Source organism: Myxocyprinus asiaticus, chromosome 20, assembly GCF_019703515.2.
Source record: "Myxocyprinus asiaticus isolate MX2 ecotype Aquarium Trade chromosome 20, UBuf_Myxa_2, whole genome shotgun sequence".
Lineage (NCBI taxonomy): Eukaryota > Metazoa > Chordata > Actinopteri > Cypriniformes > Catostomidae > Myxocyprinus > Myxocyprinus asiaticus.
Window position 1 is genome coordinate 44,448,152 of NC_059363.1, and position 19,508 is coordinate 44,467,659.

At 39.9% G+C, this 19,508-nt stretch overlaps 1 pseudogene; it reads right to left on the minus strand.

Annotated features, from left to right (window-relative positions):
• Positions 1 to 8,710: 8,710 nt before the first annotated feature.
• On the minus strand, positions 8,711 to 9,801 carry LOC127411123 (C-C chemokine receptor type 6-like; annotated as a pseudogene).
• Between the last annotated feature and the right edge of the window lie 9,707 nt (positions 9,802 to 19,508).

The following is a 19,508-nucleotide window of genomic DNA, read 5'->3' on the forward strand; positions in this document are numbered from 1 at the left end:
ATGTGTATAAAACAACAATAAATAACATGTAAAATGTGCAGTAACTCCTGGAAACAATTTGAACTAATGACTCAAATGAATCACTGAATAATTTTTATGAACAATGAACTATTCTATACGAGTCGGACCTCAGAACATTGTTCACTAATACAAATAACTTGGAATGAGTCAACTTCCGAATGCTGTCTCTTTGGGGCCCGTTAGCTGATGGGTTATTTAGACTTCTACTCAATGAGATGACAGGAAATTACGTTCCATTTCAAATCGGTCACTTCAACGCAGTGTCAGTAGCAGATGCTATGGGAACTCCTCTCAGGAGTGAGACCTGTGAAGGCCTTTAAAATGTGCACATCATTGCAGGCAGATAAACTGGAGAACAGTGCCATTTCATCAGGATTTTTGACTGAAGGGAAGAGAGCGCACCTCTCGGTCCCTTAACAGCGAAAAATCAGTAGTGTGGCAAGCATACGCAGCATCTAATTTCCTCCTTTCAGGGAACCAAGGTAACAGTCGTAACCGAGATGCTCCCTTTCAAGTTGGTCACTTTAACGCTGTGTCAGCTGACACTATGGGAATGGTATGGTAGTGGGTCACGAATACATCTCTAGTGCTCTGGATGAATCTTTGCTTCTTTGTTGATAACAGTAAGTGGATTATTTTTACCTCCCTGCTTGTGGTCCGAAGAACAGCATGTCTTTTTAACACTCAAACACCGTATTTGATATTTTGCATTATGTTGTATTGTGTGTTTGTTTCTTTCAGGAAAAAAAAAAAAAAAGAGTTTTTCTCTTAACGTCATCTTTATTAAAATGACTTTTTGCCATTTTTTCCACAAGCATATGAAAAAACGAATGATTTAGCTCTCTGTTTGATGGGCATGAATGCTGTTTTTTATAAGCTGTGCTCATTTAAACTGATTTCGCCCACTGTTAATGCATGAAACTCATGACTCTTTGCTTTTGGCTCAATTTATTCTGAAAGCCGAAGCCGCTCCTCTCTCCTTCCACTATACTCCTTTTCCTGCTACTGAGGAACCACACAAGGCCGTCACAATCCTCATGGCCCTGAGAGCTTTTTCTACACTAAAATTGCAATGATGAAATTTGCATTGACATGTAACCCCAGTTACAAACAGTTAGCAAATGAAGTGGAGGGAACGTATACTTGCGTTTCGCTGGCCATTTGTGAGCTAGGGTGTCCAAGTCCAGCGGAGCCTGAGCCATGGAGTACCAAAGGCAATAGTGTGTGGTCTCAGGGGCCACTGTGGCCACCCCCTTTAGAGCTCAGGAAGTAACCTTATATGGTTTTCCCCTCCTCCGTTTGATTAGACGTGGCAAAGAAACCGTCCTGGTTACTTTCGTAACCTCCATTCCCTGATGGGGGAACGAGACGTTGTGTTGATGTAGTAACACTAGGGGTCACTCTTGGGAGCCCGAAACACCTCTGGTCTTTGAAAAAAGGCCAATGAAAATTGGCGAGTGGTGTTTTCATACCACACCCCCAAACATACGGGTATAAAAGAAGCTGGTATGCAACCACTCATTCAGGTTTTGTGCTGAGGAGCCGAGACAAGGTCCCGGCCATTTCAGCAGGTAGTCCAGCGTTGTGGCAGGAGGGACACAACGTCTCGTTCCCTCCATCAAGGAACGGACGTTCCCTAACTCACTCGACGTTGTGTCAATGTAGTGACACTAGGGGTCCCTATAAGAAACGCCACAACTAGCTGAACTGTGTTACGTGAGCTGGCGGTGTGTGATGGGCAGACCACTGTGTGCCTCGTAGCCAGCGCACCAGACTGACATGTAACCTCCCCCAGTGCTGTTATGAGTGTCGAACAGCCCTTCGGGAACAAATCGACTGCCCAAAAGATAGAGACAGACTAGCCCAATCGTGGCCTCTTATCCTCTTTTTTTCTCTCGCCAAAAAAAGAGTGAAATTTGTTAACTGACTGGGGCCACTAGGTCTATGTCAGGGGGGGCGGGGTGTCACTCCCAAGGGGAAGACACCACGGAGACCACACCCCGCCCAGAGCAAGGGGGGATTTTGAGTGGAAATACATCACATGGTCTTGCTGAGCCTTGTCGGAAGTATGTCATGTGGAGAAGTCCCATGGTAGGTCCTACCCTACGGGGGACGAGTTTCTACAAACATGGTGACTGGGGCAGAGGGGCCTCTGCTCAAGGAAGACACAGTTTACCAACAGGGAAACAAATTAGCAGAAGATATATGTCACATGGGGTTACCTATGGGGAACCAACACATGCAGAGCACCTACCCCAGTGCAGGGCTTAGTTAGCACATGTATTGAGCTGGCAGCGAGTTTCTCTGCAAACTCGTCTGCCACAGGGCTCAGAGGAAGTCATCCAGGGAACACAGTTTGTGAACACTACTGGGAGTCAACAGCTCAAGCCTTCAGCTCAGGGGAGGTGAAAGGCACTATGCGCAAGTGATATACCCGGCCAGCTGTCCCGGACTTACCTGCTTGTGCCTGCCACTACACGGGATGAGACCGGCTCCACCCAGAGATTGTAGAACCTTGCAAAGGTGTTGGGTGTTGCCCAGCCCGCTGCTCTGCAAATGTCTGTTAGAGAGGCACCCCTGGTCAAGGCCCAGGAGGCCGCCACACTCCTGGTTGAGTGGGCTCATAGCCCTGCAGGAGGCGGCACGTCCTGAGCGTGGTATGCCATTGCTATGGCGTCAATGACCCAGTGGGTGGTTCTCTGCTTGGAAACAGCACTTCCTTTCCGCTGTCCACCAAAGCAGACAAAGAGCTGCTCAGAGACTCTAAAGCTCTGCGTGCGATCCAAATAGATGCATAAAGCATGGACGGTGGTCGTGATGACGGCCGTGTGCACTGGGTATGTGACCCAGGGAACAAGGAAACCGCTCTTTTGCTGAACTCTTGGGTACCGCAGCCACTTGGGCATGCGGCGAAATTAAAAGAAAATGTAACAAAAGATTCTCCTCCCGGCCCTCCACCGGGGGATGGAGTGGTCTGTTTACCAGCTCCAGAGCAGTGGGTTTCGTCGTCCCTGGGTCGCCCGTCTCAAGGGCGCTTCGAAGCCTTTCGCGGGTTCTTGGCGGCCGGCCATGAGACGGGTGGCGTCTGCTTCCTGCGGTGGGCTCCACACCGGGGCCAGGCCGAGGGGGCAGGCTGCGGCGGAGCCGGTGCAGTCACCGCAGGGGAATGCCCCTGGCGACGAGCAGACGGGGTGCGGGATCTTGATCCGCGCTGGGGCAGGATGTGCCGGATAGCCTCCGTCTGCTGCTGCACCACCGAGAACTGCTGGGCAAAGTCCTCGACGGTGTTGCCGAACAGGCCAACCTGGGAAATGGGGGTGCCAAGGAACCGTGCCTTGTCGGCCTCTCCCATCTCGACCAGGTTGAGCCAAAGGTGGTGCTCCTGGAACACCAAGGTGGACATCGCCTGCCTGAGAGACCGTGCCGTGACCTTCGTCGCCCAGAGGGCGAGGTCAGTCACCAAGCGCAGCTCCTGCATCAATCCCGGGGCGGAACTACCCTCGTGCAGTTCCTTTAGCGCCTTGGCTTGGTGGACTTGCAGGAGAGCCACAGCGTGCAGGGTGGAGGCAGCTTGCCCAGCGGCACCATAGGCATTGGCCGTCAGGGAAGACATAAACCTACAGGCCTTGGATGGGAGCTTTGGGTGCCCGCGCCAGGTGGCGGCGCTCTGCGGGCATAGGTGCACCGTGAGCGCCTTATCCACCAGGGGGATCACCGAATATTCTCAGAGCTCATCACCTTCACGGGCTCCGAATAAGAGGTCAAACTCGCCGTGAGATGAGCCGGCGGACTCATCTGGAAGCCCGATCGGGGCAGACGAGTGTGCTGGGGAATGAGAGGTCCGTGGGGGGATACCCGCCGTTAGAGCAACAAACAAACCCCAAACTTCCCCCAGAACAAAAAAAAAAAAAAACAGAAAAAAACATGCGCATTAACCCCGCGCATGACAGCGCCAACCAGCGTCCATCCCTCTAAACTCAAACAGTCCATGTACGCCTATGAGATTCCCGAGACAACTTTGCTGTCAGATTGCTCAAGTCTGGTGCTTCTATACAAATTTTGTGAGACAGAATTACACAACAGATAATAATCTATAAAACAAACTCCAGCTAATAGGCAGGATAAACACAAAGACATGTAGATTCATCCACATAACTGTTCCAGCTGCTAGGCAGAACCAGCACAAAAAGAAACAAAGAAGGCGCTCAGTTTCCTCGGGCAGTCAAGTGAATGTTCAGTGAGTCAGGCCCACTCGGCTGCATAGAAAGTATCAAAAATGACCTTCTCATTCCATTAACTTTATGAAGGACATTGCTTGTATCTATTCTCAATTTGGCCGTGAATATCAAAGCAAAAGCGACCTTCCGTTGATGTAAGAGTTTCTTGCATTCCTTGAATCGATCACGTTTCTCTCTTGTCGAATTCGCAAAGCCTGGGAACAAGAAAATGTTGTGGTTCTTCCAAGAAAGCCTTCCTTTACTCCTCGTCTCGTGTAACACAAGATCTTTATCGGATGATCTCAGAAATTTGGCCAGAATTGATCAGGGCCTGTCTCCCTCAGTGGATCGCTGAGCTGGAACCCTGTGAGCTCGCTCGATTTCCAGCTTGTGGCCTGTTATGTTGAGCAGACTTGGGAAGAGCTCGTCTAAGAATTTCACCATATCTCTGCCATCTTCATTTTCAGGAATTCCAACAATTCGGATGTCGTTTCGCTGACTATGATTCTCTAAGTCTTCCAACTTTTCCCAAATGCGTTCCAAGTCTATCTTGGTCGCTAGCGGGTTAGCAGCTAATTCCCTGTCTGATGACTCCAGATAATCAATCAGTTTCTTGACGTCCCCCATTCTTGTAACCAATTCAGAGAATTTCGTCTCCATGGCAGTGATCAATCGACGTATTACAGCAAGATCCTCCAAGTCAGCTACGACCTTCGGCAGCATTGCCGACTTGCTCGACAGTTGACGCTGAATCTCTCCCGCCGCACCGTCCAAACTGAGTCCCTGGTCTGCGGCCCTGTCTGGGGTATCAGCTTGAGCACGCAAGTGTCTTTTAATGTCTCCAGAGCACGAGGATTTTGAATTCTTTGACATATTGACTCCATAGAACAGTTATGGAACAGGGTGTTTAGAATCTCACCGGTTTATGACATAAAAAGTATTAAAAACTAGCCAAGTGCGCAGAGCTCACTGTTCACATGTCCAACCCATGCATGGCTCCACGCGACTCCCCCCTTTCTATTTTTTTTTCATATGAAGGGGGACCTTGTCGATGCCTTTTAACTATTCTATTGGCTAGCAAGCATCACCTTGTGCATCTGAATCAGCAGCGCGGTGCTTTGACATAGATTCCCATAGCATCAGCTGCCGCAGCATTAAAGTAACTGACTTGGAAGGGAGCATCTCAGTTACGACTGCAACCTTGGTTCCCTGAATGTAGGGAACAAGATGCTGCGTACGCTTATTGCATTACTGATTTGTCACAGTTAAGGGACTGAGAGATGTGCTCTCTTCTGCCAATCTGCCATCTGCCAATAGATTGGTGTGATTTTAAATGTCTTCAGAGATCATCACTCCTGAGAGGAGTTCCCATAGCATTAGCTACTAATGCAGTGTCTCGTTCCCTCCTTTCAGTGAACCAAGATTTCAGCTAAATGGTGAAGCCTTCAACAAGTAAACAAATTTTATCCTCTCATGTTTAGAGTGAACCCTTAAATAAAGTAGTGAAAGACTGTCAGAAAATAATCTAACAAGAAGGAGGTACGTAAATTCAACTGAAGGTTAAAGGTTCCTTGTGGATTTCAGGTTATGGATTGTTGAATTTGTGAGTGAAATTACACAGATGCCTTTGACCATTGTCATGTTTATCGCGCCGCTTTTAAAAGACTCCGTGTCAGTTACAACTCAGAAAAGGAGACTCTGTTCGGCTGCTCTGCGTCTTGCAGTTCTTGCGCCCATCTACACTATTTTTAATTGTTGGTGTATGTAAACAAGCACTAGCTGGACATCTTTGACCATTTGGATGCATTTCTGGCGATCTCCGCCTCAGTGAACATTGTGTGTGCATCATGTTTCACCGTGCTATGGACTGTGTATGTGCGAATATCAGCGTGGACTGCTTGTGAACCAGTCATAATACGATTCAAGCTTTTCAAAGGAACTGTAATTGAAGAATGGGGCAGTTAAAAACACTTGGACTCGACTGCAAAATCGTGAGTAAACAGTTTAATTCATGAATATTTCAAATGTCATGTCTATTTGATAATTATGGTGCTGATATGCTTGAGTGAAGTTTAAAATATTTGGATGCAATGTCTTGGATGTGCATTGTGTGTAAACTCTGAAATTTCATTTTATAATGTTGTGGAGAGCTTGTTTATTCTCTTCCGATTGAGTTTCAAACATGGCTGAATTTGAGGGGCTGCACAGTGCTAGCCAATCAGAATAGTGGGTGTTCACATTGAAGTTTAAAGGAGATGCTGAGCGTTTGAAACAGAGGGCCAGAGACAGGGTGGAAAATGATCAATTGTTACTAAACTATGACAGTTTTCGTGCAAAAAATAAAAACTTTATCACCTCAGGGAAGATAATACAATTATTAAAAAAAAATAGCATTTCATGACCCCTTTAAAACATGAACATTCAAAAATTCTAACTGCCTATTCTGCAGGAAATTTACCTCCCACATTACTGTTTTAAAAATAAATTACCCTCAAAATGGACAATTAATGGCACACACAAAAAATAATAACAATTTTTTTTAGTTTGTTAAAATCCTCCTGTAACAATTCGGGAAAGGAGGTAGCTTGTCATAACACGTAGACATTTATTGTTGCACTTTTCAGCATCACACAATAAGGCTTTTCAGCAGACACGTTCAAGACAATGTCACACACAAATATATTGCTCATGCATCTCTCTCTCCCCGTCTGCTGCTGTCTCCTCTCCTCAAATACTCCCACCGCTCCTCACACGAGACCGGTGTCCACAGGTGGAACTCATTCGCCACTTATCTTTTCGGCCTCACTCTGCCCAGACGCCGCTCGGCTACACCCTGCTCGCCACACCTCCTTTCTCTGCATTGTTTCTATATATATATATTACTTATTCCTTTATATGTTATTATTATTTATTTTTTAAACTTTTTTTAGGTCTCTATGCTGTTGTGAACAATGCTGGAATCAGTGATTTGGGAGAGACAGAGTGGAGCACTGTTGAAGACTTCCAAAAGATGGCTGATGTTAACTTGTTTGGTGCCATCATTACTTTCTTGTCTCTTGTTAGGGCATCAGAGGTCTGTCAAACACGAACATGTTACATACAGCATTATACTAAAGGGTCATTCCATCTCAACTCAATCTGTAGTCCCCAGTTAAAAATTTTGTTTTTAATGATGTTTTTACCAGTGAAAGGTAAACATAAATGCTGATGGAAGCCAAAAATATTAATACCATTATTTTGTAGAGGGGGGTCAAAATGTTTTCGCCTCTGATTTTGGAACAAAAAAATGACCGTAGAAAGGTGACAGTATCATTATTTTTATTTATTTTTTACACAGAGATCTAGAGTAGGTCTATTACTAAAATCAGTCGACTTCAGCTGCCCTTGTTAAATTATATGCCATGAAAACCACACTTACAGCTTTGGCCATTAGGGGCAGTGTTTTAAATTTCGGTAAGGACTGAGCAATTTTAGCTAAAGAAAAGTCAACCAACTGTTTCCAGTTTCACTGTGAGATCAGTCTGAATTATGAGTGCAAGGCTTGACATTAACACCCACCCACCAGCCAAATGCGGGTAGAAATCAGCAGTGGCAGTTAACTCCGTCACCTTCACTTGCCACTTTGGTGGGTGGCTGCAGCTTTAGCAAATGTAATTATATTCATCTCGTGTTATAAGCACAAAATAAGCCTCTCATAACTTACACTGCATCTGTGCGGAGCGAATGAAGTGTGCTTTCGTGTGGACTGTTGCAGTGCACATCAGCGTGCTCCAGACATAAGATCTCCAAAGCTCTGCTACAGTACAGACCAAAACATGCGTGATTTAGTCGGGCTTCACTTGATATCGTGGCAGCCAGCGGAGACCACAAAATGTATGTGACCCATTTGAATTCTACTGAGAATCTACGGGAAAGTCAAACATCTCAAACTGTTAGACAGCCCTGACATGAAACAGCATTGATGAGGTAAAGAGACAACAGTGGCCTGTGCATCGGCATCGATTACAAGGTTTTCAAAATACACATCATCATCCAAACTAAAATGTTTTTGCTGCAGTAACACTACAGTAACTGGTAACTGGTTTAGATGCATATTAAATCTATTAGGGTGAATCTATAAGACTTTCATGTATTTTTCCATTCATGGTAAAATGTGTAATAAAAGTGAAAGGTGACTGAGTTTAATCTACCTAACATCTCCTTTTGTGCTCCATGGAATTATTAACTGTAAAAGTTGTAGTTAATGGTTTCTAAATGTGTTTATGCTATTAGTTTTTTCATGACAAGTACTATAGTTTATTTTTAAGATGAACTACATTAAGATAGATCAAGTTAGATTATGTTTAAGAACACACTTTTTTGTGTAATGTTGAAGATTTTGTAGAACATGGTCACAATTTTATGATTTTATAGACACATTTTCAGACCACACAACATCAGGCTATGCTAAATTTTGAAGCTTGTTGTGAATGTTAAATGTCTGTAAACGATGGGGTTTCCTGATTGTGTCCAACCATGGTTTTGTTTGCTGATATGTACAACACAGAGGTCTGCTGAGAGGAGTGTCCAGAGTAAATGTACCTTTTTCTCAGAAACCACAAGTCCTGTAAGATTTGACAAAAATGGCTCCTGAATTTCACTCCGATGAAGGCGTAGAGGATGGGGTTCAGGCAGCAGTGAAGGTAGGCCACACACCTGCTGATAGACAAGGTTAAAAGGGTGTCTTTCTCTACCTCGCAATCTCTGTGCGTGAACAATTTACTGGTGTGGACGAGGAGCGCCACGTTGTGTGGCAGATGGCAAAGGACAAACACGAAGACCACCATGAGGACCACCCGCACTGCTTTGTGCTTCTGGAAGTTCCTTGCTTTGAGCAGAGTTGCCATGACGCAAGAGTAGCAGAATATCATGACCACCAATGGCACCAGAAATCCTACGACCATCTGAGTGCTTGGAACCAGGACCTTCATCAGTTTAGCCATATCGTTTCTCTCAAAATTAGGGATGCACTCACTGACATTGTTTTCCCGGTACTGCTCGTAATATATGAATGTTGGCAGAGACAAGATAAAAGCAAGAAGCCATATTAGTGAGCAAATGAGACGACTATATACCAGAGCTTGCGATCGAATTTGGATCATACGCCTGGCCTGGACGATGGCGATATAGCGATCACCGCTGATGCATGCTAAAAGGAGCGTATTGCTGTACAGGTTGATGCTGTAGGCTCCTCTCAAGAACTTGCAGGCCCATGTGCCCATGTTCCAGTCATGCTGTTCATTGTAGATGATCAATGGAAGGGCGATAACGAAGATAAGGTCAGCCAACGCCACGTTGACCAGGTAGACGTCCGTCATGTTTTTCACTTTCTTGTAGAATGCATATGTGAGGAGCACCAAAATGTTGCCCACCAGACCGAGTGCACAAATCAGAGAGTAGATGTACGAATGAATGGTCACTTCTTGTTGACCCAATTCATGTCACAAAGCTCCTCATATTCACAACCAGAGCAATTACTATAGTCCTCATAATAAGTTTCGGTGTAGCCGTCAGTGTCAGTCATAATTGTTAATTTACCTTGAAAGAGAGGAAGCAGAGAGAGAACCATAAATATATCATAAATCTAGGCACAACAATTCTGTCTGCTTGTCGACATAAAGAGAGAACCATTTTGCATTACTGTTTACATCATAAGAAAAACGAATCCAAGGTACTCCATATGTTTCTTTGTGTAGATGAAGAAAATACTAATCATGTTTCCATACAAGTTACAGATTTAATCTATGTGCAAAATCTGAAAAGCTGCATATGTTAAAGTGAACACATCCTCACTTCTGGGGAAATTGGTGCAAAATAGAAATTAAAATGGAAGTTGAAGCCACTGTGGCTCTTATGTTAAATAATGAATTATTTGCAGACAAGAGCGTGCAGACAAAACATTCTGATGAACTTTATGTTTGCTAGCGTGCAGCGGGAGAAGTCTACTGTGTATGTCTGGGAGCGAAAGCATGTCAGACAGTTCTGGGAGGTAAAAGTAGACAGTCATTTTGACGACAGGCTTTGGGATTTCACAATAACCAAAGCAACATTTGAGATGCTATGCATGGTTTTGAAGATATGTTCTGATCGAATTATGTATTTAAATGGCTTTTTGAGGCAAAGTCAGTGTATCCATTTTATAGGAAAATGTGTTTCCATTGTAGTTTGTGCATATGTTTTTTTGGGGGTTTTTTTATCGAATACAAAATATATCCACCTCAAGCAAGCAAATAATTTTTATTTATTTATTTAGGATTTTTTCCCCTTTTTCACCCAATTTGGAATGCCCAATTCCCAATGAGCTTTTAAGTCCTCGTGGTTGTGTAATGATTTGCCTCAAACCGGGCCAATTTGGTTGCTTAGGAGACCTGGCTGGAGTTACTCAGCACACCCTGGGATTTTAAAAACCTAAATATTTAAAGATTTATTACTTTTATTTTATTAAAAATTACACAATTCAATGTGATGGATTTTTTTTTATTTTTATAAAATTGAAATTCATAAATCTTTAAAATAGTTTTTATTTTTATTAATTTATTTAATGTGTTTGGTTTTTATGCACATTTTGGAGATTTTATTTGCATCTTGGTGTTTCCATCCAGCATTTTTAATGCAATCTCCCCAAAATTTGCATAAAAATACATGGATTGAAACTCAGTTATTATGGATGTCACACAGAGAGCTATTTAGAAGATGGCCCAATTACATAACGTGAGAGGGAATCTATGCTAATATTTTTATTTTTTTTTTAGCATTATGCATGCTTCTGTATAGCAGATAAGATAATGAAACCACAGCCATCTGAAAGAGAAGATGAAAGGTGTCTGTGTCCTATGTTAAAGTGTGTTTGCTGTTTCAGTTTTCAACAGCTTGCTTTACTTACAATCAAATTCTACACAGTATTGCATATACAGTGCAGTCCTAAAGTCTGAATTATTTTTTATTTTTTATTAAACCCAGAAATAAAAAAAGTTTTAGTACTTTTAAAAAAAAAAAAAACATGTAAAATGAAAGCAATAGGGTGGCATGCTAATTTGTAAATACATAATTAGTTACTAAATGTTGTATTAAATTATAGAATAATGCTAATGTATTAGATTTGCTCTCTCAGAATTTTGGAGCACATTGTATATTACTGCACTTAAACAGAACATAATCTGCACATTTCTGTATAATCTACTGAGAACATGTAACAAACAAATGCATTTTCTTCAAATTAATTTCTGTATTTTAAGTAAACACTGTACCTAAAAGCAGCCTCTTCTTCAAAGGATATATTCACCCTTGCTTTTATACAGTTCACTTGCGATGCTCGTGCTTAAATGTGGAGATCCTCTGGTTATGTTCATTTATATTTGTATAGACCGCCCTATTTGTGAGCTCATGCAGTCAGCATTGTAACAAACAGTGTTTACAGAATGTCTGTTGTTACACAGTTCAGCTATCTGGTGTAGCGTCCTTTTTGTGAATTCCATCTACACCAATGAGAAACTTTCACCACCCACATGGAACACCTTGATCCCTCTGACACTATATAGAAAGAAAGTTTTTGGGACTGATGTTATTGATAAGTCCATTATGGTGTCAGTAAGTTTTAATAGAAATATTCTTTTGATATTTGTTGTTGATATTCTTTTGAAACCATTACATCAATGTAGTCGCTGATCTCTAAAATACATAAAAGCAGACAAGACACTGACTGTAACCAAGCTGACTCTTTAACTATTCACCTTTTAAAACAGAGAAGTAAACAGAGGAACCAACCAAACGACTGTATTGTCATTCAGACTGTACAAGCAGATGCATTCCTGCCTCTTACTGAAAATTCATTTATTTGGACAAAATGATCACATGGGAAGTCGGCATGGGAAGTCTAGGATTGGCCACATTATGCTGACTCCCTGAGAGGCACCACCTCCCATCAGAGCTGTCAGTAGGTAACTCGCACAGACCCAACACTTACAGTGCAGTATTAATATATTACAGTGTATATTAATATATAAGTATGATACAAGCATTATATTAATATATAAGTATTATTTACTTTTAATATTTGTAGTATTTTAAAGATTCAAGTATTGCAAAATAATAAAGGGCATCTTGTGGAGCACTTGCTTCTGTTTCACACATGACAATAAAAGACAAGCTGGTCCTGAATAAATGATTTAATCAATTACAATAATGACAAATGTGCATGTGCAGTTTTATTTTTTACTCTGTGCTTGTGCAATGTGGGATTGAAATGTATCCAAGTGGCTCGAGTGTTTTGACTATCTTCACTAAAATTCGTTCAGATCCAGTGATTCAGTGATTCAGTGACCATTTCTGGTGATGCCAGAAGGTGGTGACGAATGAGTGTCTTGTGTAAAATGAGTTAGTCACTGAATCAGCTATCAAAAGAAAATGTTAATCCTCTAAAATGTGTATGTCTACAGACCTACAAAGAGACATTAGTAGAGATTTTAAGCATTATAAGAACAAAGCAAATCTATCATTTCCCTACAGTTTGTGAGCTGCTGAGCATGACTTTTATCAAAAGACAACAATATAATAATATAAGTCTTATAATAATTATGAGTTTCAATAACGTGTATAAAAAAGCTTGTCTGCATATTTATTCACTTCAGTAAAATGCATAAGTGTTCTAAGAACACAGCAGATCTATCTTTTTTCCTACAGTTTGTCGACTGCACTCCAACATAGAGGTAAAAAACAGGAGCTGATATTAAAAATAGCATTACGTATTTAACACAGATCTAGTAATCTGCTTAAATTGGCAAAAACAACCGATCAAATTATTACCTCACAAATATAACGTAAAAAGCATAACTTAGTGAAGACTCGTGCACTGATATATACTCCACTTACAATGTGTGCTTAAAAGAAGGATTGTCCTTTATTTTTTTTTATTTATTTTTTTTGCAGTGCATTTCATGTAATGCTGCCAATCAAGATTGATATGCCAATAAATAACTCATTTTTATGTTCCTCATCTCTAGATTATTAATTTAGATCAACATCAATGCCGATAAAAAACATGGATAAATGAGCATTATTGAAAGCAACTTTGTAGAAATGAACAGAGCTGCGTTGATTACACTCTCTGACTCATGGCCTATTACATAAGGGTTGTTTCGGTTCATGAAACTCACCTGTGATTGGCTGGATGGTCGCTTAATCAGCCCAAAGTAACAAAACGCAAAGAATACTGTAGACAAATCCACCATTTGGACTCGATATGGGTTTAGCTTGAAAAAGTGTGTGGGACAAAAATCACCTTTTTAAAGAGTGCGGGGCACATGGATCTTCTTTCATGCGATTATCTAATCAGCCAATCATGTGGCAGCAGTGCAGTGCATAAAATCATGCAGATATGTGCTCCAGGGGCACCATATCATGGCTGACCCTGCACTCTGACCCCAGCTTAGCTGGGATATGTAAAAAAAAAAAAAATAATAATTTCACTGTATATGTGCAAAATGTATAATGTGTGATAAATACAATTATAATATATAGTATATAAAGATATAGTTACAATTACATACATTGCAATCTTCTTTTGACTTTTCGCTTACCATTATTTATTTTTTTCCCAGCGTTCGGTTCCTCGCATCGAGCGCACAGACAGGCTATCCCCTTATATCACTCTGCATCAGTTCGGTACTGTACTCCCGTGTTAAATTCCGTAACCATTCGCCCCTCTTGTTCAAAATAAACTGTCCTAGCGGGTAACACTCACGCTCACGGTACTGTACTGTAATTCCCTGCCCTGTGCTGCTGTTTATCTGTCTGAAAAGCCTCACCCACTAGAGGCCAAAAGTGTGCAAGGGATGGATGTTATATAAAGAAGGTATGAGAAATAACAAAACATAATGTAACTAAAAGCTACAATTTACTTAATAATAATAATATCTCAATATGTTAAATAACCATAATGTTAATCAAGACTTTATTATTACAACTGTAATACAATAATACATATATAGATCAATCATATCTCTCACTAAGTACTGTGTGAAATGTTTATTTTGACTTATTTTATTCAGTTGGCATGTAGGAGTTGACAACAATTTGTTTAACAATCTCATTCCATACGTGTATAATTGCTGCAATAACAGAGGATAAATTTCCTCCTATATATTTCATTATATTAGTTTTGTACAGTATGTTAACTTAGCAAAAATACTTGGACATATGTGAATGAGAATAAACCTGAAATAGGAATGTGTTTCAGTCACAATGCCCATTATGTAGTTTAGAGATGATTTAAAGACATTTAGAATGTTACAAATGGCAATTTCTATTTAAATGAATGTTGTATTCTGTTTGTCCGAGAATCCTCTTGCAGCAGTGCAGGTCTTTGGCATTTAGAAGCTGCTAGTTTAGGACCTGTGAGGAGTCTGTTTCTCAAACTAGAGACTGATTTACTTGTCTTTTTGTTGTGCATCTGGCCGTTCACTTCCCTCTCTATCCTGGTTAGAGATTCTTTCTTCAAAACAGTAATGCATGGAATAGCCTTCATCTCTCTAAACAATAGACTTAAGGAGAAAATCGAATTTCAGGAGAAATGTGTTTCTTTTTGCCTATTTTTAAAACCAAAATTTGACTTGCAAGTGTAAAGCAGCTTGTAAGAACTCAATAACTCAGCAAATTGGGAAAAAAACCACTGTATTGTGATTTCCACATTTTCAGTTGTTCTAATAATAAGAACATTTTCTTGAGTACCAAATTAGCACTTTAGAATGCTTTTGTAAGGAATCGGTGACACAGTATATGTTTGCCATCACGGGTAAAGGAAAAATGGAATAAATACCACTTAAAACAATTATTTCAAACAGTAATAATAATTTGCAATTAATGATTTTGGCAGTATTTGTTTATCAATTTAATGCATCCTTGGTGAAAAGAAGCATCAGTTTCTTTCAAGAACAAAAATGTCTTGGTGTTCTAAAAATGGAAACGTATATATAATATAATTTTCATAATGTAATTACTTGAGTAGTTTTTCAGCAAACTACTTATTTACTCTTACTTGAGAAATAATATTATATAGTACTTCTGCTTGTACTCAAGTGAATTATTTCTTTAGTAACAGTACTTTTACAAAAATAAATAAATAAATAAATAAATAATATCAGTACTCTTTTCACCACTGCTGAACACTTTATCTTGATATTTGCAATCATACTCTATAGTCCGACTGTCCTGCATTTACTTTTACAGACTTTTCATCATTAGGTCCCCAGAGTACAAAAGTACAATGTATTATTGACTAGGGTTAGTTATCTGTCATAATGCAGAAACCTTTTTTATATTTAAAGTAACTTACAGTTTATTTATTTCAGGGATGAACCATCTCTTGGGGGAAGTGTCATGCTAAACCGTGAGCTGAACAGTGAAACTAAATGTGTACCAATTTTAGTGCTATTTTACATTGTATTCACAGTTTCCCATTTTTATTTTGATACTCTAACAGCTGTCATTTGCAAATGAACTTTCACAGCTGAAATGCATGCCTGAAATACATTAAACAAAAGAAATAAAACATCGTAAGTGTAACAAGCCAATTCTAAACTTACAGAGACAGTTCAGCAAAGAAATGAAAATTATGTCACCTGTTTGAGGAGGATGATGCCTCATTTGCCTTTCACTTTCATTGCATCTTTTGTTTTTTCATACAATGAAATTAAATCGTGACAGTGGCTGTCAGTTCCTAATATTCAGGCTAACATCTCCATGAGTGTTCAAAAGAACTCTTTTTTTTTATTTTTCGACTACAAATATCAGTAATTTTCAAATCTATGGTTTAATAGCAAATTTCTTGAGTAGTTGTTGAATGTAAATAGTTCCAATGTTACAAGTAACCCCAAAACATTCCCAGACAGCGCACGTTCAGAACATCTCCGAGATGTCTGTTTTAGGTCTTTTCATCTGTACAGTATTGCATTCTAATTCACAACTGCTAAACATCTTAATAAGATAAAATGTACAAACATTCTAAATCATAAACATCTCAAAGACATGTCTTATTGACATCTGAGAGAAAACATCTTATAGACGTATTGCAGATGAGCAAACAACCTAAAAATATGTCTTTCAAGTGTAAACATGCACATCAAATAAGAGATGTCTGGATGATATACGTGTGCTATCAGGGAAGCAAAAAGAATGGCTGTTCGTGTAGGTTTGTTAATGTATGAGTTGTGTTTGACATTTAAACATGTTATCGTGCTGATTCTTCAACTGATATGCAAATTTTATGACCTATAAATGTATAATGAAACATTTGATGAGTTGTTCTACTTTGCTACAGTTGACTGACCTATACCTACAGTATCCTATGCCTTACCTCACATAAAGTCAAACTATTGTACAGGTCTGCAGCATGCATCAAATAAGCAGTCAAGACTTAATGTCTAACCTTTTTGCTTAAATTGTTATCTACACAAGAATGCCCTCTTAAGCCTTTCACTTTTTGCTGTTGTAAAGCTTTGCAGATAGAATAGACCTTAAAAAACAGACATAACTGGTTCTAGCTGTTTTAGTAATTCTGGGTTGTTTTCTTTTATATATACTGTATATATTATTTTTATTAGTATTTTTAACAATGTCCACAGCAAGTAACAATAATTGTTACACTGCTTACAGACCATAAAAGAAACACACACACACACACACACACACACACATATATATATGCAATATGTTAAACACTATGGAGGAGAAAAATAAAGTACATACATATATAAAATATATATCTACATACATATATATAATAGATACATATATTCAGATAAGTAGGGGTGTGTGCGTTTATTCAACAGTTGACACATTAACGATACGCTCTGGAACCTTCACTAATCCCAAGAAACTTCGTTTGTGTTTGTTGTCTCTGATCAAATGGATCAGAGACAATATCATTGGTTATTATTTTGGCTTTAGGGTTAGTATACAACAAGCTGACCCACTTAGAGAAATTACTCCCCAAGCCGAATTTTCATGACCCCAAGCAAGTAACCCCACTCCACCCTATGGAATGAATTCTCTGCATCGACTGACACTAGAAGGTCTGAATCTGAAGTCTTTTCAAGGTAGCTCATAATATTAAATTAACATCGAGTGTTATAATAAGACTGGCGACCTTTAATGAAGCCTGTCTGGTCAGCCTCAATTATACTAGGTATAACCGGTTTTAGTCGTTTTGCTAAAATCTTAGCCAATATCTTTATATCATCATTTAATAAACGTATTGGCCTATATGATCCACATTGCTCAGGGTCTTTTCCCTTTTTTAGGAAAAGCGAAAGCACTGCTGTATTCATGACATTTAAAACAGAAGATTCCTCAAATGATTAAGTAAAGGCCTTCAAAATGTATCCACTAAACTTGTCCTGCATTATTACCTTCATTTCTAGCAAGGAGAAGGGGGCTTCTAATAAATCATGCTGTCTGGTGGTTATACTTGGAATCGCTAAGTTGTCAAGGAATGAGTTATTTTTTAAACTATGTACATCGACTTCAGAAGAGTACAGTGAGACATAAAACCGTCCAAATTTGGCATTAATTTCTTTATTATTGATACACCGTCTTCCCTCTGTATCTTTCATGGCATGGATTTTTACCTGGTCTATCCTTTGTAAGTTTTGCTAACAAGCGGTTTGGTTTATTTCCCCTCCCAAAAAGACGCTGTCTAGCAAAAAGAACATTTCTCTCAGTTTGTGATGTCATTAAGTCATTTAGTAAACTCCTAATGTGCTTTAATTGGGTTAGTGTATCTTCCGATTTCAAAATATAAAATTGTCTTTGCAGATTAGATATTTTCTTCTCTAGTCCAAGCTGTTTAGCTATTTTATCCTTGTTCTTTTTGCTTACATAAGAAATGATCATGCCTCTGATACTGTACAAGCTTTGTAGGCCTCCCATATCACCCTAGGATCCATTTCATCTGAGTCAATAGAAAGAAAATAGATGTCTTTTTGCTCTCTCAGGTATTCAACAAACCAGTCATCCATCAGATGATAAGGTTTCAATTTCCAAAATCAAGGGCCTTCTGAAGTTCTGAGAGGGTGTATAGAGATAGTAACTGGGGCATGGTCAGAGAGAGTGATGGGACCAATGTTTGCTTGGTTAACCAAATGACATGATATAAATATATAATCGATGCGAGAAGCGGTTTGATGGGGATGTGAGAAGAAAGTAAACTCTTAAGAAGTGGGATTGTGGAACCTCCAAATGTCAATAAGATTCTGTTCATGATAAGCATTACATATTAAACTAGAGACTTGTGGGGCAATAGTGGCTGAAGGAATTTGATGCATAATAGGATTAAGAAACAATTCAAATCACCACCCAAAATGACGTTATTACAGTCAAGACTTGCCAATTTGCTGAATACCCATGAAATAAAGTCTCATCGTGATCATTAGGGGCATTTATATATCTGATAACAATTTCCTTGCCATGAAGGAGACCCTTTATTAGGATAATTCTACCCTCTTCATCAGAATACTGTGATATTAGAGTGAATGGAAGGTTTTTATGCAATAAGATACTGACACAGAGGCATTTTTTTTAGAAAAAGAAGTAAAATAAGTTTGCCCAACTCAATCCCTGCAGAGTTTTTGATGTTCCTTATTATTTAAATGAGTCTCTTGTAGCAAAGCAATTTGAATCTTATCCCTCTTCAGTATATTTAAGATTTTCTTTTTTAATCACGTTATTGATTCCAGCTGCATACCTTCATATACAAACTACTTAGCATAATCATATAGACTACCTCCAGTCACAAGCCGTTCATACGGGACAGCTCACACTGCGATTCAAACGGGAGAGCCTACTGATTAAATAAAATTAAAGCTCATACTGCACTGGAATGGGAGAGCCTGCAATGCTTCAAAACCTAGGCTCACACTGAATTCGAATGGGTGAGCCCACACAAAGTCCCTTTCAAGGCAAGTCAGCTCACTCTGAGGCCTTTTTTGGAACGCTCCCAGGCAGGCTGGGCAGCTGTTTCTATGGATACCAGTTAATGTGCATGCGTATGCATGTTCTCAAGTTGACTGACAGGTGATGTCTTTATCTAAAAGTTGATTGGCTCATTTACCTGCAAGGCAGGACTTCCTTTTCTACATCCATTGGCCATTCTAATTTATCCCATTAATTTTAATAGCAGTGGTATGTCTTTGATTAACTGTCTCTGGCCCACACTGAAATTTGAATGAGACAGCCGGA